We start from the raw sequence: 24074 nt of genomic DNA, 5'->3' as shown, positions 1-24074 counted from the left end.
ACCCCAAGATCCCACTTATTACTTCATTCTTCTGAGCAGAGATGAGTGCTTTATATCAAATACTTGTTACTTCTTTCACCCCATGCCACATCAGAACCTGCAATAGTGTTAGGAAAGTCTCCCCAGCCTATTTTCCTACCTCTTCTTTCTGTTCAGTGCCATGGGAAGTTTTCCTTGGGAAACTCCACTATTCTAATACTACACAATTACAGATGATATGCAAAATTATGCATGTTGGGCAAAATTGTTCAAATGTGACTATCCAAATATTTCATTCCCTAGGACAAACAGCTCAATTTTTCATGGTACCAAGCATGTGCACATCCCACTGACATACACGGACATTTAACTGCAACTTTAGACACACTTCAACTATCAGTGGGCACTTGTGGCAATGGTACATATGTGGCCATACTACTTTTAAAGTATCTTATGAAACTATGTTGCACCGTGTGCCAAACTGCCATTCCACTAGGTATACTTGGGTGCTGTGAGTATTTTTAAAATAACATAACAGTAGAGATTAATTTAGCAACCATATGCATAAAATGTGCTTTGAAAATAAATTACAATAATCCTTGATTTTCTAATAAGCCTACAACTCTAAACTTCTTGCAGCTTGATACTTAATCAAACTGTGCTAAAGAAGAAAACAAAATAGGAATACTGTAGAAACAACAGATCTCTTGACACAATGTCAGAAGGCCAAGAGCACAGAGGGAAGAAACCATCCTTCAAGAAGGAACTTATTTGCTCACTTTGGTTTTTTCTGTCCTAGTCCATCTCCTTTCTAAACTGACTTAATACCTTGAAAGAGACAGTTACTTTTGAAACCCAAGAATCTTGGACATGTGCAAACACATCTTCAGCAGATTCAGAGGTTTGGTTATCTTTTTAATCTTTTTTTCTTTCTAGTCCTGAAAAGAACAAACCCTTATAGCCCGAGATGACATTGACAGGGATATTCAGAGAGAAGTGCTGTAGTGTTTCAGAGGGCTCTCACCATATAATCACACAAGGCTTCCCGACTCCTGCTGTTTCACAGTTGTCCTAAACCCATCATTTAGGGAAGAAGCTGCAAACGCTTCTCTTCCAACTACAAAACTCCCTGTTGTTTTCTTGTGATCATCTCCTGCTTACTTTTGTGTGTCTTCCTCTCCATCTATAGAGGCTGTTTCCAGGCTTGCTGCTGCACAGGCTAATCAGATTCTCGGCAATAAAACCCCATCGAATAAAAGCAATATAAGGAATTTTTTTGGCTGAGTATCCGAGAAACATGAATAGGTACATTTTGTCAACATGCAAGTCATGTGAAAGCTCACATTACTTAGGAAGATCTAAGGGGGCAAGATTACAATGGTAGAGGTAAAAATTGGCTAGTAATGTCCCTGTGGTACAGCTGATCAACAACGTGGTATCATGTGTGTTTGTGAGGCATCAAGTCTGAAGTTCAACAAAAGTATCAACTATTTTGTTGATGACCCTAAGCAGGGAGTCTCTCATACTTACATCTGGCTTACCATATTGCTTTCAGAAAAATTAGTTATTTTATCCGGACAAAAAGCTCTGAATCCCACAGACCTTGATCCTATAGATCCTAATGTTACAAACTGGTAAGTTAGGAAGTAGAGTCTGCCAAGAGCTGTCACACCTGTCTGGCCCCTTCCACCTACGGTTGCATTTTATTTTCACCAATAACTACTCCTGCACAAACACTCATAAAAATGAGGCAGTTTAAATACTTTGATTGCCCGCATTGCTTTTTGGTAGCACAGTATTACTACTATCTCTTGCAGCCTTTTGCTATCTCTCGTGCAGGCATTTTTATGGAGAAAATTAGTCAGAAACTAACATTAGTGAATGTTTTAATACTCCATTTCATTTCACTGTACTCTTTTTCTGAGAGCTTTTCTGTGACTCATTCCTATTTGCAGTCACTGATTTGTTTTATACAGAAGAACTGTTCTTTCATCTAGTAAAAATCTGGTAGTTGATCAGGGCCACAGAAGTGGTGGTTAAACTGCAAAAAGTTTGACAAGGTACCCAACAGTCTTTCTAGTAATGCAGCTTCTGAGGGTAAGAACCAACTCGCCAATTTTGCTCTAAGTCCACAGCATCTTCACCCAAATCACAGGAAAAGCCCTATTTCCAAGAGTGATGTTAATAAAATATTTAGAATGTCTTAGCTGAGTACTTAGACGGTCAGCTTTTGTCTAGACTGTTTTTCATATAACATTTTTTCCAGTATAGATATTTTCTCTACAAAATTAAGACTTTCATATCATATCATTAACATTGACTGTATCTTTTGACTGACACTTTGTAGACTGTTGTTATTAAAGAGTCCATTACATTATACATGCAACTTAACAGATAAGGAATTCAAAATTAATAGATAATGGAATGAGACATACTGAAACATGCTGATCAGATAAAAAAAAGAAGTTTGAGCAGTCCTGCTATTGCAGGGATGGTGGCTGTATTAACATCTGACCATTTGGAGTCTGTTCTACTGCCTTTCAGGAAACAATGAGATGTCAAACTGAGCAGAAGGAATGGTGCCATTTTATGGGTCTCCTTGTGTTATAATAGCATAAATGTCTTGAAAATATAAGTGCATACATGCACATGGGCTAGACTGCAGAAACCACTTAATTTTCTTGTACAGACTTGAACTTACTAGAATTTCAGTCCCAACTAACCCATAGGGGCAACCCACCCCAGGTTCACCACAGTTGTTTTTGACAAAAAGTGTATTCTGAGGTGATATTATATGAGAATCTGACACAAAGATCAGACACATAACCCATTTGGGTGAGATTTATATATTTGGCCTGAATTACTTTTTGCAGCAGAAAGCCCAGCAGGCTGGTGACATCTGTAGCACAACTTTGGTCTTTAATGACCCCAGATGCTACTTCCCCAAAGAAAACAGAAGACTGGCACAAAATTATGAGAGCCCTTTAGCTTCCAGGATATTGAACAAGCTGGCAAAAATGTACAGGTCCCTTCTGAACCTATATAAACTGAGACACTTCCTCTTGGATGATTTTTCAGAAGATACCTACTCGCATACAAATGTTCACATTGACATGCAAAATACTCCAAATACAGAGTTTGAGGACAGAAGAATCTTGTTCTCACATTTAGCCCATTGCAAAGAAATACTCCATCCCCTCCTGTCTTTGTAGCAGCTGCCCTCAAGTGCTCCCAAGTGTACAATGTTTTCTGTCAAACCACCCAAACCCATCATTAGAGACAACTATTTGCTCCTAGCCCATCCAGGAAATTTTTAAACCTGGCATCTAATCAGGAGGTACCTATATGCTGTCAGAGGGCAGCATGAAGAACTAGTTTTTGATTAGTAATGTCAGAAGACCTGGTACAGGCAGACAAGATCAACATCTTAACCAGGAAATAACTTTTTTGAAAAATAAAAGAGGCCTGTTTCAGTCCTACCATGTTCACTGAGGTGGGTTAACGCTTTTTTCCCAACAAATTTCCTAGTTCCAGGGATATAATGATGGATCATTAACTGCAGGGCTCCTTCTGCAACCTGTTTTTTACGTAGGTACATTTGCTCTACTTTTCTAGCATAGTAACTAATTTTAATGAGAGTGTCTATTTTTGACAGCAGTTCAGCTGCTTCATTCTTAAACACTTTCTGAATCTTAGATATAGGCCATCTGGTCTTAGAGACTTGTTACTCTTTCATTTATCCACTTGCTTCTGCATCTGTTCTTCTGACATGGGGCTTCATTTTTATTACCTGAAAGTACTGACACACAATGACTCACTGCCACCTGAGCACTAAACTACCTAATTAGTTTTGGTAATTATCAGGTCAGCCTATACACACAAACAGCTACTTAGTCAATCCGTATTGAAAATCAGGATAGAAACCTAAACAAAGGGGCATCAGCCAGCAGTTGGTACACTTGGAATCTCTTGCCAATGCAGAATTTTCTGTTTGCTTTTTATTCCCCCCCGGAGGACATTTGATATCTTTGAAACTAATTTCATGTATTATTTTTACTGTAGTCTCAGACAAACAGTAGATTCTAATATAAAAAATATATTTACATTATGGCAAGGTACATGGATCTGTAGCTGTTGCTATTGGCTTCTGCTCGTTAATGATCCTCTATTACTTAAATCATGACTTGCAAAGGCTGGACTGTAAGAATGACATTTCAGAAGATTTTGCAGAACCTTGGAAGATTTTTTTCTCTTTCCTAGGAAAACGTGGTACAGATTTAGGTATCTTTATATTTCATAATTAAACACTGCAGATCTGGAATTATCTTAAGTTCTAAAGAAACCAATCAAAATTCAGTGAAATCAACATAACTTTACTGCTTAAAAAAAAGTCCTAGAAGATTTTGCTTAAAATCAGTCCTAGAAGAATTAAACAGATTTTTTTCATTTAATAGAAAATGCTTGATAAAGGGAATCTGTAGTGGATCAATTTCATTTAAAAAAATCACCTAATGATAGAAAAAGGAATAATTTCAAATAATTAGGCTCTCAGTTTATGGAAAGACCTTTTCTGGTACTCCATTATTAGCAGTAGTTGGAAAAACCATCAAGATGGCTACCAATTTGTAAAGAATTACAACTTAACTGACAAGACTGTATTTGCACATTGTATTTTTGTATAGCTTTTTTCCTCCAGGTGCCTGATCTTCACTGAGTCATATTACCAAAATGGTTTTAAACAACACACAGAGTTCCAGAATTAAATCAACCCACATATATTTCACCATGTAAAATATTTACCATACAATACAGTGCATGCCAGGATGTACACATGAAGAATACTGTTTCATCCAAGGGATACCTCTCTCTTTCAGGACAAATGTTCTGTCAAAGAACAGCTGAATGTCTTCTCATATCCTCCTTCTTGGCAAGTGGTTCTCCTTTTATTTACCAGATACTACGAAAAAATGCAGGATTGCTTCCTTTCCCACTGGCAATTATAAAGTTACTATCATTACATTATGTCATCATGCTTCAAAGATATGAATGTGCTTGCTTTCAGAAGGCATTTATAAAGTACAAGGAAAGGAATGCACTGTGTAAGTGAATGGGAGAACTGAAAATTTAGGGTTAAAAGTATCTGCGTGGGAAGTAGGGTTTCCAACATGAGATTTTCAGGTTCCAGAATTACTGCACACTCTGGATTCTCTAGGAGTCTTCAGATGCAGGTAGAGATTACACTCAGCACTTCTATAAAGCAGACCACAACACACCATGGGCAGGTATTGGGAAAGCGTCAGGTATCACATGGGGCAGAAGGGAATCCAGTTCTTCGTGGGAACACTCATCCATAAATGCTTCTCTATACATGCCCACCCCGCTTAGTTCATGACACAGGTTCAAAGTACTGCAACATAAAAGGCAAGAGAAGGTCTCCTCTACCAGATTATTCTGGATTACTGCCCGCCCTATGCACAGAATGAAAAAAATTTAGTGGAGGAAAAACAACAGGACCAAAATGACTACTGTTACTTCAGACAATAGCTCAAACCTGTTTCTTGTTCATGCTAAAACAAAAACTCTTCAAGCAAATTAAAATGGACAGCCTAAAGTAGACACTTGGAATAGAATATAGCTCTTTCTGAAGAGTCAGTAAATGACTGAAACAGGATCTAGGAAAAAAAGGAGTAACCTTAATACAAATCAAATCTATCATTCCTTACAATGCTCTATTACATATAACCACCATATGGAGCAGTACAGAAGAGACAAGCTGCATGTCTGCATGTGTCTATGCATGCACACACACACACACACGCAGCTAGCAGGACTTGCATCTCTCTACCGGCTCTTTTTTGATTTATTTTAGGTGGTTTATTATGTTCTTTTGTCTTCTTTTCCTTTTTTGCTCTTCCAGATAATTTCTGCCTGAAGCGCTTTTAATCTAGTAAGAGTCACTTTGTCGAGCCAACACAGCAAGAACAGAGAACAGGTGCTAGAAAACAAACAGACGAAAATCAAACTACACAAAACAGTACAGTCTAGAAACAGCACATTTAAAACTAAATGTATCAAGCTTTTTCAGCTTTATCTTTTCTTTGAGATCATCTTTGCTTACACTACTGTGTCTAACCTTTTCTGACTGTATCTACTCTAAAAGTCTTGATCCTAATGTGACTCAAGTTAGCTGACTAAAAATGCCAATCTAGACATTACACAAACAAATAAGAGGAAAACACCTTCCTAAAGAGCTTTTTAATTTTTAAAAAAATTATTTCCCTTACTATATTAGAACACTTTTCTTTTGTTGCATAATTTAACAAGGCTGCCAATTCTCTGCACTTTTTCCAAGTTCTATACAAAATATGGCTTATTAAGCAACAAAATAACCCATAGGTAATGCCAGAAGTTAGTCTGAGTGGACATTTGTAGGATATTACAATGTGGGACAACAATTTATACTTGAAGTATACATTCCGAATCAATCTAACAAGCTTACTTACTCTACTGTTAGCTTTTTGGATAAACAAGTTAAAATTACTTTTTCTTCTTACTGAGCCTAAAAAGAAAAACAAATACATAAATAAATAAATTAAAATCAGGCAATACAAAGGTGAGAATACAAAGTTCCAGGACTGAGAAAAATTTTCTTTGAGTTCACAAGCTCTGGTTCTAGTCTTTGGCCTACCCTCTGCAAGAGAGTGCATATCAACTGTACGAGTACACAGTGCAATATCTGTCATAACTATACCTATGATACCAGCTTGAGTTACTGAACAAATACAGGATTTGATTCTGTATAAAGCCCTCAGGCACATCTTTCACCAGCAACAGTGAGAATTTTGTCTGGGTAAGATACCCAGGCTCAAAATTGGTACTGCTAGCTCTAATTGTATGTCACATCAGTGTTCTTCTGTCAGATGTTATGAAATACTGATCTCTGACTACACAGCACTCTTCTAGCTATCATGAGTTCCCTGAAAACCTTAAATATGGAAACACACACCTGAAAGGAATAGGGTGAACCATGAGACCACAGAATGTTACAGATTTTGTTTCTTTTCTTTTAAGCTGTCTGGTTTGAAGGTCACAGAATCATGGGCTCATTAAAGCTGAAGAAGACCTCCAAGATCATCAGCTCCACCCTCTGACTGAACACCACCATGCCCACTAAAACATATTGAAAAGTGCCACATCCACTCATTTTCTTCCAGGGATGGTGACTTTACCACTTCTCTGGGGAGCCTTTTCTTGCTTCCAGTGAAGAAATTTTCCCTAATATCCAACCTGAGCCTCCTCAGGACAACTTGAGGCCATTTCCCCTTGTCCCAGTTACCTAGCAGAGGCCAACCCCCACCTTGCTACAACCTCCTTTCAGGGAGTTGTAGAGAGTGGTATGGTCTCCTCTCATTCTTTTCTCCAGACTGAACAACCTCAGGTCCTTCAGCTGCTCCCTGTAGGACTAACGATCATCCTGTGATTTACTGGAGACAATTGAGATTCTCGGTTTTCAGGTATTTCTTACTGACAATAAATAAATCCATAATGATGCCAGAAAAGGAGGAGTCACATAAATTCACATGGTCTTAATACATTTACCAGGATTCTTAAATGGAAATTTGACATCACTACTGTCAGTGGTTACTGATATCAGTAATTTTTTAATACTTTGTTATTTTTTGTTCTTTTTTATAAAATACATTCTTTAAGTCTATTTTTCAGAAAGCCTGCTTCTAAGTTCTGCTTTTAATATGACCACAAATTGTATATAAATTTATGTATAAATTGTATATAAAAACGCCTTTCTGAGATTCACTAAAAAGTTGTGATACCTAAATTACCATACATCTCATAACTCTTCTTATCTACCTTACAGAAATGACAACCTCTGAAGCAGTCTTCATCTTTGCATTAAGGGAAGGTATATGTGTAATTTTGTGTAGTAGGAAAGTACATCAAGCTTTCTGACACATCCTCTACAGGCGTTTCAAAAATAGTAAGTTAAGAAACAAAATCTCAGCCCTTGTCCTGCCGGCTGTTAATAAAATTCCATCTGGTCACTTAGGAGCTGTGCCAACATTACCACACAAAGAGCTTTTAAGCTGTTTGAATGTTCAAGAGTCATTTAACAGCTTTTTTATTTACCTTTTTTTTTTTGTCAAATATGCACCTAATAGTATACAGATGGCTAGGTTCTAACAAGTTTACTTGTATGCAATCTTGAAACTAACCTTGAAAATAAACTGCTGAGGTTTTGTTTTGGGGTGTTGCTTGGGTTATACTTTTTTTCTAACATTTAGGATTGTTCAGTCTACTGCTGCTCCAAGTTCCTTATTAGGCAAATACAAAGTGAAAGTGAAAACTTGGTGCCTGGTTTTTCTAAAACAGCAAACATAGTAAGAATCTGCTCAGCCTGCTCAGAGCCAACAGAATGGAAGTAGGGGACAGGGAGCTGAAGTCTCAGTAGACAGCAAGCAAAAGAAATGTTCACTGACAAAAATCTTCACAGGGAAAGAAATCCCAAGAACCGCTGTGGGCAATGAGAGAGACTTCAGCAGCAGATGGAGACTATTCTCAGTGTATATTATCTGTGTATCTTTCAGTGCCAAAATCAGTTCTAGATTTATTCTCTCGACGTTGTGATAAATGGTGTGTACTTAATACAGAAAAATAAATTTCACACTGTAATTTATATTCAAATTTGTATTGGAAAACCAAAATTGGTTTGCAAAATAACCCCACCCCCATTAAAAAAACCTTCTGAGTGACCTGATCTAGCTTCAAAGTTACCCAGCTTGTCACAGGAGGCTCTATTAGGTGATGTCCCCAGTGACTTCATTTTTTGTGTGAAGCTATTAGTCCATGTGATGAGCCTGTGAAAATCATAAACACGTAACACTGAATTTGCTTGGCCTGGTCTATTGCCTTCAACTATCATTGTAATAGCCAAATTATCAGGGAGGATTCAAAATGTTGCAAGACTTGCTGGGGTAATGTTGGTCATTCACTTCTGCGTAATACTGACCCAAAAGGGACAGGTGAAACAACACTGAATGGTCCACCAGACTGTCAGCTCAAGGATCAATCATCTGGGATGTGAGAAATGCACAGTCAGACAAGAATGCTATTTCAGTTACAAGAAGTGGTTTAGCAATGCTCTCTCCTCATCCCTATCCCTCGACATCTTTTAACTGAATCAAGTATAAAAGCCGTAAGTTAAGTGAATCAATTTGTATCTTAAATCTCTGTAGGATAAGCACTCAGTATACATGTAAGGGTCCAATTCTGTCACTATTTAATGATGGGTAACTGAGTAGTCTTACACATCTGCTTAAACTCTAAGGTCCTGACATGCAATGAGATAATAAAGGGAATAAACCAGTAAAAATATAGAGTATTTTTACTGTTGTTTTAATTAATTTGTGGGCAATTCAACCAAATGAAGTTTTGGAAAGGATCTGACTAGAAAGATCTTGGCTTTGACTTTCTCTTTCAATTCTTTACTCTGGACTTAATTAAAACAAGCTACTCCAATCTTCAAAGCTATAACATATATGATTAGAACCCAAAGAGCAATCTACTACAGAAAATAAAATGGGTCTGAGCAGTGGAAAATAGAGACTAATCTAGGAAAAGCGGTGAAGATTTGAGGAAAGACTAGTATAGATCTAAGAACATAACAATGTTTCTACTTATATTCTGTGTGATGTATTTTTGTTTTCTTTAATGCTATATTTTTAAAGGTATCTTGGCACCTTAAATAAAGATGTAATTGAAATACATAATTTATGTAATCTCCTTTGTACTCCTGGTCTGAAATCTTAGATTTTGATCAGTTAATAACTTGAATTTCCCGATCCTTTTCCAGGCAAAGAAATTGTCTTGTTTGTTGGACCTTCAAGCAGCTCATTTTAAATTCAAGGTTGATCAGAACACTCTAGCAACCCATTTTCTCCTAGTCCAGCTATCAACTTGAGTTTCTTTGTGGCAGCTGCTACCACAGCGTCTGGTGCTGAAAGAGCCCCCTTTGCATGTCAGCTCTGAGAGAAACCTTTCTGACGTCCGACACAGAACAGATATCAGATATTGAAAAGCTTGAGGGCTCACACAACACAGTTCAGTGAAACCTCAGCAAGGAAAGTAAGTATTTACCCTGATAGAATTATAAAGGTCATTTGTTTAACACAGAAATATAAATATAAAATAAATTTTAAAAGGTAGCAATTAAATTAGCTCAGCAGTTCCTAATTAAAAAGGCATAAGGCATTCTCTTATGCAACAACACTCATGCAAGTTCCATTTTCCTTCTTGACAAGACACATATCCTAAACCAGCTGATCTACTACACTCATCCCCGCAGCTATCTTTTTATGGAAACATACAGTTTCCCCCAGTTCTCTATCCCAGCAGAAGGCTGAATTGCAGCCTCTGCTTCTTGTCAGACTAGGGGACTTCACAATGATGTTTCAAAGGGTACATATGCCTTAGATATAAAGTCTTAATAGTTGTTTATGTTGGTCACAGAGGACTTCAAAATTTGTGTTTAATTTGGTTTTATTTATTTTTCCCCAAATTACCCAGAAAGTCCCTACTTTTAATTACAAACTGCATGATAATTACAAGCCTATTTTTAATTACAAACATGCATGAAAGTTTTAGCCCTGAAAATACACTGAATTTGATGAGTATGTACAAGTAAGTTCCTAATGGAAGTGACCTGCCATTTGTATTATTGTTAGGTTTTTAGTGAAAGTTTCTTAGAAACAGGTTGCCTGCAAATCTAGTAAGTGCCTCTCAACCCTTTTATTCACATATGTCTTACAATTAAACATTCATATGGTTGTAAGTACTTGTTTGCCTGCATTATCCTGCCTAATGCTACTTTCGTCAAAGCATTTTTGTCCCAAGGAGGAAAGAGAGGAAAGACTATCAAATAAAAATGCACTGTTCCACCTGAACACACAACTGTTAAAACCTGTAATTGAAAAATTCCCTTTGACCACCGAAGGGCCCAATAGACGTGTGACAGTCTCCTCATGCCTTGGAGAAAAAGGCTTTTAATGTTCTCTAAGGTTGATGAAGGATACAAAGGAAATTAAGTCCGTTTTGGAAAGCCTTGCTTCTTGGCTGGTGAAATGCCACTAAATCCTGCAATTTAGCAGTTTAGCAAAAATTACTAAAACGGCGCCAAATCAACAATATGCACTTTGTAGGCAGATTGCAGTGCCCACATATCACAAACTGAAGGCTACATTGTCAGCATCATTCGTCTATAAGCTTTTAGGACCAAAATGTACTCTAGAGTTTTTAGTCTGCTTTTATAGATATCATGTATGGTTTTAAACCTGGTATTACTAAGATTAACAGACATCTGTGGTTAATCCTTCTAGAGATAAATAGTTGCCTATTAATGCAGTTATTTATTTTTACCTAGGAATCCATAGGGTATAGGGCATCAATAAAAACACTACAGTGATAGGAGCAGCTCAGATCCTCTCTAAAGGAGAAGGATTCAACTGAGTTTTCATGTAAGACTGACATAAAAGCAGAATCAGATAGCGAAATTAAAATGGTGCACAAACTGCTCAATATAACCCTATTCTAAATAAAGATTTCCACAAAACCCACTAGTATTCGGCATGACTGCTGTAGTTACAAGTGATCATTAACCTCTGCACAGCCTTTAAGAGCTTTATTTAGTAAAATTCATAGAAGAGTGACAATGCAGTAAACATGACACTGATGTTCTGAGGCAGCACATTACAGTACATGGGCACAGCTGGGTAAATCACAGTCTGAATGTTACAGCCCTCAAGTATTACTTCAAATCACTATGAAGAACATTTGAATGAGTGAGACAATGCAATAGGTATCCACTGAAAATATGGTTTTGAAAAGAGAAAATCTGACAGCGCAAATCAGGGCTAAAAATCTCCAAAAGAAAAGGCTACTTTCTATGTCTTAAATCTCAGAACTCTTAATTAAACTATTAATCCCCCATTCAATCAACTGTGTTTGGGCAACATCCCAAAAACAAGTGAAATGCTCCCAAGAGACACATATTTACAGGAAGCTCAATAAAAAAGGCAAGTAAGACTTTTTTTCTTTTCAAAAAGAACTATATCTTTTAAAGACAAAAGATTTCTGCAAAATGCCACTTGCTACATTAAATTGCAAGTCATTTGCTTCCCCCACAAGCAGGATCTGACTGTGTGCAAAGCGAAGGAGTGCTTTGCTTTCACCGCTTAATAACCATCTCTCAGACTAGGTAAAGAGTCATATTGACAGAAACTGAAAGGACTCGGGTTCCGCACACAATGTGCAGGTCTGAAGGATGAAGGGCAGATGGGAAGTACAAAGTCCTTGGGATACATTTCACAAGGGATGCAAGGATCTGTGTCAATTTGTTACAGCTGCATGTGCTATGTCCCCAAATCAAGAATGCCCACTGTACTCTCAGAGACATTTATCCCTCTGATGACCACGAACATCTTGACTGATCCTTAAATCACAGGGGAGGAAACAAATCAGCTTTATATGCAGAGATGACTGCAGGAAGCCTACCTCCCACGGACTCATTCACCAGACATCAGATTCTGGAGAAATATAACCTTTTTTCCTCTTAAGTTTCACATGCATTTTGCTTAAGCCCAAATCCAAAACTCTTAGTTCTCTCAGGCAGCTTAATAACCAAATTCATACATTAGTCTTATTGGTATCTCTGAGGGTATGGCTCTTCTAGGCCCTGCTTCAAATGTGCCCTGTACGCACAGGCAACAAAGGAATATTTGGGAGAAAGATTCTAACACAAAGCACATGGCAAAAATGTGAAAGTGCCTTTTGCACATTAGCGTGAACATAAAAACAAACCAAGTGCTATTCTCTACCTGAAAGGATTTAAACAAAATTTCTCCAAAACATACTCAAATCAGATTTTTGTATTTTTCATGTGAGCACTGAAACACCTCTTACTTCTTCTGTTGAGATATATTTCATATTGGATGGGGCTTGAGTAACCTGTTCTAGTGAAAAGTGTCCCTGCCCATGGCAGAGGGCTTGGAACTAGATGACCTTTGGTGTCCCTTCCAACCCAGCCAATTCTATAATTCTATATTAAACAGTCATTGCATAAAACAAATTAATAGTCACAGGAAAAAGTGCTGGAACGAAAACCCTTCACCTTTTACAAAATATGCCTTAACTAACAGGCTATGAACACATACCACTATTAGGTCTTATATCCTGGTTGATTTGAGGGTACAGCTTCAATTTCAGGCAGAGGAGAAGCTCGGACTTTTGGAGCTCTTTGCTGCATAAACACGTGCCTGTCCCAAGGAAGGCAAAGGTGGTAACCCAGTTGTGTCTCTTCCTCCATTCTCATTTGAAAAGAAAAAAGGTTTCAAACTTTCTTAGAAAACAGGCAGGCATCCAGCTCTAAGAAATAATTTCAAGCCCTGGGCTTAAGGCAGAAATCATGCTGATCAGAAAATGGCATGCATATTAATTACGGGTGATTTCCCACTGAGCTTGGTGGTTCATCCTATTCTGAATTCTCCAAGCACTTTTTATTTACACAGCCAGAACTCTTGGCTCAGGTTTCTGAATGCCACACTGGAAACCACCCCAAACATACGCATAATGCAGTCTGCCCCTAACCAGGCATCTATAGAGAAACTGCCAATGCAGTATTTCAGGATATTCATAGTATTTATTTTATACAGACTCTTAGGAGGACTGAGCTACTGATCAGCTGCCAGTCCTTTTGCCAATAGGAATGAAAGAAGCAGTGATACTTCAGAAGGAAGACAGAGAACAGCAGTCAAAACACAGCATGATTTTTTTGACCAGCTCCTGCATGTAGCGAGGATGTTGCAGCCTTTGGCATAACTGAGTGCACTTAGGAGTTATTTATGGACTGCTAGATAGTCAAGTGGTACTAAGAATCTTTGCAATGGTCTGTCAATAGTCTGAAAAACTTCAACAATGTGCCCTAGCCCATCCTCCACTTGGCATCTTGCACCAAACATTAAGGAACAGCACAATCCTTTCTATATCGTATGTTTAGTGTTTACAGCAAGGAAATTTGTCTCGTTCAGCATATAAAACTCCCACAGATGCCAGCCACAAAGGGACCACAGTGGAGGTAAGAATCCCTCTCCGACTAAGTTTCATGGTTGTTTTCTTTTTCCTGAAACTTTATGTTCACCATTATAATTGGTCCTTTGAAAGTGGAAGAAAGAGGAAGAAGAGAAAACAATAGTTCAGAAGTTGTCACATTTCTTTTACACAAGGGGTAAAAACTTAGCGATGTTTCATGGAGTAAATGTGCACATTATGCATTAGCCAAAAGCTGTTGTCAATTTTAATTACCGTAGATATGCTGATATTTTAATGAATAAATGAATAAAAGAAAAGGATGTTTCTGTATCAGCAGGCATAGAGCAAAGCAGCTTTGTTGCTGACCATATCCTATTTACTCCCAGAAGCTGCATATAAGAATAAAAATTTAAAAGAGTATTATCATGTGTAATATTCTTCCTTTCCATTTTATTAACACATAAAAGCATCACATGAAATGTTATTGAGATAATATTAATTAATGCAGTAATCAATTGATCCTTAAAGCAATATTTATCAGGAAAATTGATAATTCAGCAATACGAACAAGATAAAAAAAAAGAAGTCTTTCTCCTTCCTCATGTTGCTTTGAGCCAAGCAGCTAGGCACAATGAATAGTAGTTTGGTTACTGGTGATAATTTCAAATCTGAGATAAACCAGCAGAAAGGACACGCTTAGTTCCTTCTATATCTCATCTAGGTATCAGAACTTCTCAGACTAAGCACTCCCCCAGTCTAAATCAGCACTTTCATGTGTAACCAGAGCCAGACTCCTCTATAGAAAAGAGTAGAGGAAAGCCCAGAGAGAGGGAACTAAAAACTACTAGAGCTGAAAAATCTAAAATATCCTAGGAAACACATCTGGTCACCACCACCCTTTTCTACTGAAGTTTGTCTTCCCTGTGAATAGCATCCACTGTGATAATCTCTTGAAAAACAGTGCAGTTATGTCCCAGTAGAGAAGTATTAAGTGCCTCTATCAAAAGGAATTATTCTCTGATCTAGTTGAGCAGAACTTTTGATTGTCCTACAGGTCTACACCATAGGTGCTCTAGAAGGATAAAAACCAGAAGACACTACCAAGTAACTTTGCAAGGATAGATTCATCTGTCTTGTAAAAGCTTCCTTTTGCTCCAGGTTGATAAAAATTTACTACCTAAGCTAAAAAAATAAATTAGTAATAATACACAAGTAAAACCACAATGTGTTAGGATAAATGAACCTAATTTAGGTAGAGGCTTTTACCTCTCTAGTTAATAGAGATGTGGCCCATGACAGACAGACTATGGCTATGACTGAACTGTGGGATTCAGGAGAGCTTGTAAGTGCATGTTCTGGCTCATCGTATTTCATGCCAGAGAAGGCTCAAGGTATGCACTCTCCTCTGCTTAGCTGGAAAGGAATATGGTCATGTCATAGAATCATAGAAACAGCACTGAAAGCTGTACTAAAATCCAAAAAGATTACATCAATGACATGTAGACAGAGCAGGAGATCAGTAGGGCTTTCATGAGAGAAGCTGGGAGATCTGGACCCATCCGTTTCTCATTAATTGCTGCTGCAAGTCAATCTCAATGCATTTCTCATCAGCTAAATAAGTAATGTAGCACAGAAAGAGCTGAAATCCTATTTAGGCTACACCTGATAATCCATCTTTCATCCCCAGTGTGATTCTGCAGAATTAAGTCTGTTGGGTGTGTACAAACAAAGGTCTGCCATCCTCTAACCACTTGCATTAACTTGCATTAACTTGTAGTAACTTGTAGTAACTTGTGTTCACTTGTAACTATGGTCACTATAGGGCACTAGCAGTATGTGCTATGGAATTTTTCTCTATAGGAACTCCTATGGAATTTTTCAAGTATACAGACTTTAACTTTCCTGTATAAATAAATAGGTTTTGTATTTTACATATAATAAATAAATAAACTTTATTTTTCCTGGAGTTATCAAGAAGTCAAACATAAATCTACCAGCCTTATTCAGACTGGCCGAACAGCAGATCTTGAGTATGCACTTTGTGCTTGAAACCAGTATAGCCTGAAGGCAGATATGCATTTGTAATCTTTGCAGACAACACTGAATCTGGAGGAACAGCTGGCATACCGAAGAGGAGTCCAGAGGCACTGTCCAGAAGCCTGGGGACTGGATCAACAAAAGTCTCCTCAAGTTCAACAGGGGTAAGTGTCAAATTCTGCAGCTACAGCAGAATAACCCCAAGCACCAGTGCAGGCTGGGAACAGACTGCTGTGAAGATCTAGGGGTTACAGGGAATGCCAAGTAAAACATGAGGCAGCAGCATGTTCCCAAAGTAAATAAAGCAAACTATACTTTGGTTACATTAGGAGCGTGACCAGCAGATCGAGGCTCTGCTTGATGCCTGCAAGGATTTGTGTCTCCCCCAATTCCATGTCTGGTTCTGTGTGTACCAGAACAAGGACACTGAAAAACCGGGCAGAGCTATCAAGGTTGTCATGCTCTCACAACTCATGATGTGTAAGAGGTTGGGGGCCTCTTTAGTCTGGCAAAGAGGAGGCTAAGGGGGAAGCCTGAAACTACCTGAAGGGATGCTACAGAAACTAGAGAGGCTTCAAGTAGTAGCTAGACTAAGTCATAGCTGACCTGGTTCAACTGCCTCAAAATCCTTCCAAATGATGGTTCTGTATTTCTTCTACAATTCCATGAACCTGTTTCAAATTTCAGCTCAAAACACTTTCACTGTTTCTACCACAGTGTCTCCAAGTAGGATGTGCAGGTATGTCTAAGTCTTGCTGTGTCACAAATGTAACTGCTTGGTCCTTCTAAAAATTAGCAGAGCACAGATTGGAAAATTCCTCATCTGACTATTCCTGCTCTCTAACTTTCATTTAGCACATCTTTTCCTTTTCTTTCCGAACAGATTAAGTACCCTTTTGCCCTACAAAACAGGGAGCAGTTTGGAGCTCATGAAGAAAAGGTCTCAAACACAAGTAAAAATTCTCCTTTTACATCTAAAATTATTTCACTTCACTTGCTAACAGACTGTTAATTTTTATTATGAGATTCTTCTATGGCACTTACTCAACAGTATATGTAGTTTTGGTACTGCCTGAACTCCCATGGATACAAAGGTGGACTGTGATTGTCAAGTACCAGGCAAGCTAAGTTGTACTACTGGGAAAAAGCAACTTGGTGACTATGATGTAAAATTATCTTGGCTTGGTAAGTCCCTCATATTACTCCAGAAGGATCTGAGCACAACTTTGAAGAACAGGGAAGAGGGACTCCCTTTCACTGTGGTCTTCAGTTGTAAAGGTAAAATAAAAGGAGCTTGAATGAGGCTTGATTTCTGTTACAATGTTTTAATATTGAGGGAAGATTACTAATTGTTTACATATTTGAAGAGAAAAAGAATGCATTAAAAATGTGAATTCAGGTTTTAAAAAAAACCCTCAGAATTTGTGAGATGACAGTGTACATGAGACAAATGGAACAGAAGTACCACAGAGGCTATTTTGTGAACTGTTTACTAGTAGAGTTGCAAAAGTATATTAACTCTCCACATTCCTATTAAAGCAAGCACTTAGGAACTTCACAGCTTATTAATTGTTAGGAGGTGATGCATATATAATGAAATAATACCTAGAAACTTTATATTTTGAAGTGAGTAAGGAGTTTTGGTCTGAACACAGGCCTTTGAAAATGCTGAATTAAACTCTAGCTGTCGTTAGACATATTTTGCACCTTGATATCTCTTTTAATGACACAATGTCACACTAGGAAACGACATTTTAGGAGAAAATGCTTTCATATGTATCAAACCAGTATTTCTTTTGCACGGCCTGCCTTTCATTTGTTATGTTACTTGTTTACTTTCACATTTCAAAGTTCAAGGTAAAAATCTAGTTTTCACTTAATTTCTATTTCCCTATCTGGGTCAATCATGACCTTTTGCAATGTGCTAGCTTTAAATCCTGCACGAGAATGGGAGTACAAAGAAAGACAACTTTTTACAATCCACTGTCTTGGTCTTGTTGTTTTCCCTTTTTTAAAGAAACAGATGGGAGGGGGCTAAATTTAAGCTTGGTTTTATTTACTTGCTCCACTTTTTATGGAATTAAACACTATCTTCACTCTTACAATTAAAAGGTTATTTAGATGAATTAATATTTATAGATACCTCTTCAGAGGACATTTTTTTTTACAACAGAGCTGAGTGCTCTTATCTTTTCAGCAGCTGTTTGTCACCCATTGCTGGCATGTCTACATTTTCTAATACACGAGAAGTCAGATTTTCTCATCTTTATCTGACAACATGATACACTGAAAGGACTTGTCATTTGAGAATACAAGTAATTCCCCTGTGCCACAAATTCTACAGTGTGCTAAACATCTGCAACTTTTTCTGACTCCCACAGATGTGAGTCACCACAAAAAAAACCCCCCTCCGTCTGTAGATCATAAAGCCATTAATTCTACTAAACCATGATGGGTATTTAAACATGAAACTTCACCAAGTCATTTCAAATATGAAGGCACCACGTGCCATTTTATTATGCATCACTTTATTACCTATTATCCTATGGCCATATATGCTCAGACAGAATATAAAAGCTACAATTTGGCCCAAATATCATCTCAAATCAAATATGCAGTCTCTTTGCGCATAATACAAGCGATGGGGAACTGAGGCTGTAATCTGACTACACTGACGTTTCAGCAGCAAAGCTGGTTTCAACAGATTACCTTTTCTAAATGCTCTGCAACCAGGTCATTTAAGGCATTGCAATACAGCATCATTTAAGTCTACAACACACACGTAAACCTGTCATTTGATAGAGTTTGCTGTATTCAATTTGAAGAAGTCATGTCTCAGCACTGAATATAAGTTTTACTTTCATTAAATTAATGCCTCAGTGCCTCTTTATAAGCTCTGTTTAGCATGCAGATCTTTCATGTCAAAGCAACTGCACTTTTTTGTCTGATGGTTTTACACTACCCTTGGATTACATTAGATGAAGCAGCAGAAACATCTAGAATGAAAAGATTGAGATGATATGCTGAATTCTGGGAACAAATTATTTCCTCAAATACAGAGCAGAATAGTATGCTCGCCTATCTAACAAGCAGAACTGGGCTTCTAAACTTGAACAGAGCCTTGGAAAGTTAGAACATAACACCAAAGTCCAACACCAACACATGCTACATGATCAAAGCTCGAGTGGTACAGAATCTGTTACATAAACGCAGCACCAGAGTGGACATCACAGCCCCATTCTGGCTGTTCTTTGAGATGCTGACAAGAGAGTGTTAAAACATAAATATTTTTATTCCAAATTGTGACCAAACTCAGAAGAGGCCTTTTTGTAATAAAGCTGCTTTTGCAAGAAGTCAGGGAGCTAAAAGATATTAAAAAATCAGGGGCTTGCAAGAATTTCTGAGTTTTCAAGTTTAATATCTACTCCTTGAACTCAGATTTACATCTCTGCCCAAAGAGCATCTAATCTTAATCTGGAAGCAGGCTCCTCAGCATATTTCTGATTGTAAGAAATAGACTTCTGGTGATGGGGAAAAAAAAATAACAGGCTCATCTATATATTTTTTAAGAAATAAAAAGGGTCAAGCAGAAAAGCCTTGTGTTTCAAAAAATCTGCCAAAACAAAGTCATTTTTAAAATGTGCCTATTGACCAGCCTTCAAAAATCCAGCAAGTTCTTTATGTACAGCCAAAGATGCTGTTTTGTTGATGACAACTTCTGATTTTAGAAATAAAGCAGTTTAAATAGTTGCTAGAGTATGTTCACTTCCAAGAGATACCTCACTGCTGTGATCACTGAAGTACAGAAAACTGTTCAGAAGTGGCAGAGCTAAAAGTGGGCTAAAAACAATCCAGTAGTCCACAGCTGTTGCTTTTTATCAGAAAGCCTATACGATACCAATTTAAAGAAAAAAAGGAAAACATCAAACAGGCCACCCCTTGCTAAACTGAAGTGCTGCATTATCTAGGGCATTTCTCTCTCCAGCCATCTGTTTTGAGCTGGGTGCATGCACTGAACTCAAATTTTATGTTCACAAGAGAACTCTACCACTTTCCTCCTGAGACTGCGTGAGAAGACTTAAATTCTACCTTGTTCTCAACAGCAAAAAAAAAGAACCATGATACCTTGTAAAGGGAGAAGTTATGGCCTCCATAGCTAAGCAAGCACTTCAGATCATGTCTGGGATGATGCTGCATTCCGAAGAAATCTACTGACTTGCTTTTTGCTAGTTTCCATCATTCCTGCCTTCGGAGAAGTGTCCACACTAATATATGTGTGATTAGAAGCATAATGTGTAAAAGTCTTGCAAAGAGAAATTCCTAACATTTTCTGGGACTATCAGGAAGCATCAAAAGTCATCACCTAATGTTTACAAAGTGAATTTTATTCTGAAAATGCAGTATTTCCTTTTTCCCTATGCTGCTATAAGATACAACAAAGGTCACTGTATGTCAATTAATAGCTTATGGCACTGTGCTCACAGTTCCTTTTACAGGAGGATGTTCTAACATGATGATCTCCATGTTAAATTGGTTTCTCCTTTGATATAACAAATTATGTAAACTACATAATTCCATCAATTTGAAAGAAAAATCAAGTTTACCAAATAGTTTTATCTGTCATCAAATACAGCTCTTTCTTCATTTAGCGAGTTCCTTCAGAGGCTATGTATTAGTATAGCACCATATCTAGGAATAAAAGACATGTTAAAAGTGCTTCTGATGGTCAAAATCAGTCCAATGTCTGCATTCCTCCCCCAGCTGTTAAACTGGGGAGCCAATATTACTATTCCATGAAAGGATGGAGTGACACATGCCATTTTACATGCTTTCACCAAAATAGGACAGTTTAAGCTGTACTACAGCCAAGTCAAAAAGCAGGAGCCCAATGACTTCAGTGGTACTCAGTGTGGGCTTTGTGGGGGTACAAGAATGCTGTATAAATAGCACTTACACAAATAGGGCTCAATTCTGTACAGTTTCTTTCCTACAAGATACATTCTTTCATATAGTCTCACTTCTTGTACATTAGGCAAAACTGAAGCATGATTTTAAGCTGGTTGTAAATAACTAGCTATTTAACTAAAGAGAAGAACATTTAAAAAAACCAAAACACTTCAGCTCTTGAAATTACAAAGCTGAGCACCAGTTTTTCAATTCCTTCCTTAACAAAGATGGTGAAAAGGGTATATGGTAAAAGAAGCTGTCACGTATTTAACTAATAAAGAGATAGGAGGGAAGATGAAAAGAGTACGTAACTGGAAGAAGATGATGTAGAAAACTGGGCAATGAAATAAAGAAGTCTGAAGGAATAGGAAAGCTGTGAAAAGAGAGTACAAAGAGTAAAAAAAGAGTATTAGGCAAAACAGAAAAGAATTGAATAAATACATGTAAGTCAGATACAGGTATGTGGGCTTTGCCGGGAAAGTGCACGCTTTATTTTGGGCACTACTGCACATAAATGTATTGCTTACTATCTTTGATTCAACTGAAGCACTATCTTGCTGTAAATGGATGATGGGATTTTCATTGCAAAAGCTTAAAAAAACCCAAAACAGAGCCAACCCTCCTGCCTCCCAAACCTGCTTGGTTCCTGTCAGCAACTCCTTACATACATGTTCCTCCTCTTTCTCTCAATCACCAATGCTTTCCTGCTTTTCCTGTAATTCCATATGGCAGGAGCCAGGATGTCTATATATTCTCCCTGAGCTTCGCAAAGAAACGGGTAAGAAAGCCTGGCAGGCTTTGCAGGATGAGAGCAAATTTGTATTTGTATAAAGTGTATTAACGGATTTCTAAATTAATTTGATTCTACCAGACATTTTTACAACAAATGTGTTCACAGACTGGTTTTCTGTTCTCATTGTCCTTTTTTTCCTCCCACAGAACAACACCCTGATCCTAAAATCAGTTCAACACATAAGCAAGGAAGAGGAAGGAGGAAAAATTGTGGCTCCCAGTCACTTAAGGGAGAAGGAAAAAAAGAGAGAACAGTAAGTGTGAAAATGCCTCATAACTGTTACACTGCTACTGCCACTCCTCTTGATGGTCAGGTTCACTCGCTGCATTTCCTCGTAACTGGCTCACTGAAGTTCAAGGCAGGGTGTCTTAGATATAACAGGGCTCTACCATGACCAGCGCTCCAGTGATGTCCATTGTGCACCCTGAAGGACTGCTGAAGGAAGTGGTAAGATATAGAAGATGCTATCACCAAGCACAGCAGACTCAGAAGACTGACTTCAGTCAGTTCCACCAAAGGCCCAGGAGGGGTAAGTTAAACGTTCTGTGGACAGGGAAGATTTAGGTAAGAAAGATGTGTACAATCCTGCTTTGGTTTAAAAACCCTTTTCTCTTCCCATGCTTTGTTCCTGCTGTCAAGATAAAACAGCATTTTGATTTAAGGAATAGTTCCAAAGCCTTCATGTAGCAAAAGTAGCTATTTGGCAGTACTGAACTCAAGTTTTGCCTGCAGGGTACTGGGTGCTGTTGACAGTGAACACAACGGGATTTCTCCACAGAAAAGGGATACTGGAATGAACTTAGCAAGGCTAAAGGAAGGAGAAGGTATGCTACTGGTCCTGTAAATAGTGGCATGTACTTGTAAGGTTGTATTTAAGGCTAGAAAAGTTAAAATAGTCTAATTAAAGTCACTGGACTGTCATACTCAACATCAAAGACAGGAAGCATTTCTAAATATGCTCCCAAGAGGAGTTCCCAGCTGCTGGAGAGCAAGGCACCCTCAGCAACAGGCAGAGCTCCCCAGCCAAACACTTCACTCACCCTAGAGATTATAAAGGCTTGCAGATGTTTATGTTGTCTGATTTTGATATTTATGTAAAAGATCTAGGCTAGCAGCATTTTCAGCTTCCATTCACAGAAGTAATTCATATGGTACAATTTTAGTTGCCAGGCTGTGTATAATTAAGGCCAAAAGGGGTAGAACAGAGTTTGCAAAGTGCTGAGTATAAGAGCTCTCTTCCAAGTGTGGACCTCAAATGTACAGAAGACAGGACGAGAGAGAGAGGAGTACTCCGTTGTACATGGTGTTCTTTCTGGACTGACATATTCTAGAGGTAGAGGCAATTACTGAAAGGTAAAGAAGGCAATAAGAACAGGGTTTTCAACTGCAGGTTTTGTACCCTGATGCTCCATGCTAGTACCTCATGAAGGCCATAAATGTACAGGCAGCCGACAGTGAAAATGAGAACTCAAGACTACCACAAGATGCTGTCACCTCCCCAGATCTCCCAAGCACAACCCTGTTCCCCACAGGCTCATTGGCAGCCCTGACAAATTTCTAAAAGGTTTTGTTCAATTCTCATCACATCATCCATCCTATAATGCTTAGCTGCTCTCCTCCATCAATCCCAGTCTTCTCAGTCTCCATCTCTCTGTTCCGTCTTACTTCCAAACACATTTGCAGAGCATAGGCAGGAAGCCTGAAAGAAAAGCTGCTATTCACCAGGTGAGTTTAAAGTACCTGATTAACTGGATTTAATCAGATACTGAAAAGACTTGTCAAACCTGAGACAACTGATAGGAAGGGTCAACAAAAAATTTGAATTATACACAAGTTTTGCATACGTCTTCAAAATCATTGTGTCTGTCCAGCTGGTAAGTATCAGTGGACAGAACCAACTAATGAATTCAAACACTGATTAACTTTCATGAACCTCCCTGAGTTATCACTAACACAATGGGCAGCTCAGTGTTTTGATAAAACCTCAGAACTGACAAATGCCTCAGATGTTCCTATAACACACAACTAGGAGGCAGTAAGCTTGTAAGAGCGGTTAAGTATGAAGGAAATGGGACCTACTGTTGAAATGGATCACTAAAAATTTTCCTGTATGAGAGTGTGATTTTTAATTTTATTTTCCCTGATTTTTTGAACGTGTAAATATGATTTTTATAATAGGTTTCTGTCTGACCTAGAATGAGAAATCATGAAAGCACTTCAT

At 38.0% G+C, this 24074-nt stretch overlaps 1 protein-coding gene and 1 long non-coding RNA gene across 2 annotated transcripts in view; one reads left to right on the top strand and one right to left on the bottom strand.

Moving 5' to 3' along the window:
• Positions 1-24074, bottom strand: part of RAP1GDS1 (Rap1 GTPase-GDP dissociation stimulator 1) — a 90750-nt gene that overhangs the window by 60906 nt on the left and 5770 nt on the right. The window lies entirely within an intron of this gene.
• LOC121674912 lies at positions 7385-22459 on the top strand. Its single transcript, XR_006019892.1, has 5 exons — positions 7385-7493; positions 7856-7975; positions 9848-10119; positions 16171-16277; positions 22000-22459. It is a non-coding gene; the product is annotated as an uncharacterized LOC121674912 (long non-coding RNA).

Source organism: Corvus kubaryi, unplaced genomic scaffold (genome assembly GCF_017639235.1).
Source record: "Corvus kubaryi isolate FWS band 111438036 unplaced genomic scaffold, C.kubaryi_AGA036_p1.0 71, whole genome shotgun sequence".
NCBI classification, from domain to species: Eukaryota; Metazoa; Chordata; class Aves; order Passeriformes; family Corvidae; genus Corvus; species Corvus kubaryi.
The sequence above is the reverse complement of the archived record's forward strand: the minus strand, read 5'-3'. Positions and strand labels throughout refer to the sequence as shown.